The following is a 1,668-nucleotide window of genomic DNA, read 5'->3' on the forward strand; positions in this document are numbered from 1 at the left end:
GTAGGGCGTCTCTTCAAAGTTGATTCTCTCATGTGTAATAAGGTCTGAGAGGCTACTGAAGTTCTCCTCTGGCCTCTGCTGAGTCTCAGAGGCTTTTACTTTTTCTCGGAGTGCACAACTCCTGGAAACATTCCCTTTGGGTCTTCCTGATAATGTCTCATATGGTTCTCCTTGCTCAGCATCTTCCTGCTGGGGTTTCTGCTCCTCATTCTCATGCACCATTCTATCACCTGATGGGAGACAGAGAGAATCCAGGCATAGGTCACTCCGTGTGCCTGAGAGAAAGGAAATCTCAGAGACAGGAATTTTAAAAGGGATGAACAAACCAAAATATGTGCAGGAGAGATCAAACCTATCAGGAGCTGATTTTCCCCAGAGGAGAGAGGAAGGGATCAGTTTTGGTCTACATTTCACCAGAACATGCAGGGGAAAGTGGGATCAGGTAGGGATCTGCTGACAGTTGTTAGTCAGGATACGTGGGAAGCCATGAGTGACATCTGCCTAATTATTCCACATCTGCAGGGAACAATCCTGAACTTGGAGAGCTCACAGGGTCTTTGTAGGGCATCCCAAATGTTTCTTGTATTCACGGACAGTTTTTGACTTGCTTTAACCAAGCCCTCACCTGTGCAGGCAGCTCTCGGGAGCACTTCTTTCTCAGAACCCTGGAGGTCCGGGACCCACGGCTCTTCCCCTCGTTCCAGCTGTGAGACCACATCAGGTTTGGAATTTAGAAACCCTATGCCAGGCAAAGAAAACCAGGAAGGTCAGTGGAATTTAGGGATACTTGTCACAAAGAATAGTCCATGGTTTTAAGCTCAGATCATTTTTAAGCAGTAACATCCCAAGACCAGCTTCCTTGGCTCCAAGTGGCAGGAGAATTATTATTATTATTAATCATATGCATTACCTGAGTGCCTAAGGACCAACTAACAGTGTGTCTCTGTTGTGCTAGGCACAGTACAAATGCAGAATAGTAGATGGCCCATGCTCTGAAGAATTTACAGTCTAAATACACAAGACAGACACAGCATGGGGGAAGGGGTAGACCCCTGTTAGAACGGCGATATTCAGGCCTGCCTGCAAAGCCTATATTTTAAGAACTTAGGGGTATTTTTATCACTTAGCTAGTTACAGGAGTATGAAAACAAAGAATCAAAATCACAGTCTGCCTCTGTCTGGGCCTTCTCTCACTAGGATAGGCTGAGGCCTTGTTCTTAGGCTAAGGCCTTTGGCTAAGCAGCAGGGGCAGCCATAAGCTGGGAAGCGAAGGGTCACATCCTCACATCCCAAACCAGTCACACTGAAATAAGGTGCTACTGGGCTGTTAGGAAGACAATCCTGTCTGGATCTTAAGATGGTTAAAGAAACCTTAATTTGATAGCATTCTGTCTGGCAAGAAATCACTTATCAATGGTTGTGGTTGTGAAACCCTCATTTCTGTATTGCTTTATCTTTATGGCCACCACTTTTACATTGTTAATCAGTCTGGTTCTCTAATTGTTTCTCTCGCCTGTATAATTAATGTTGCCAGGTGTAACTTAATTAGGGTAGTGGTTTATAATTGGTTAGAGCAGGAGTAGGCAACCTATGGCGGCACACGAACTGATTTTCAGTGGCACTCACACTGCCCAGGTCCTGGCCACCGGTCCAGAAGGCTCTGCATTT

Source organism: Mauremys reevesii, linkage group 14 (genome assembly GCF_016161935.1).
Source record: "Mauremys reevesii isolate NIE-2019 linkage group 14, ASM1616193v1, whole genome shotgun sequence".
NCBI classification, from domain to species: Eukaryota; Metazoa; Chordata; order Testudines; family Geoemydidae; genus Mauremys; species Mauremys reevesii.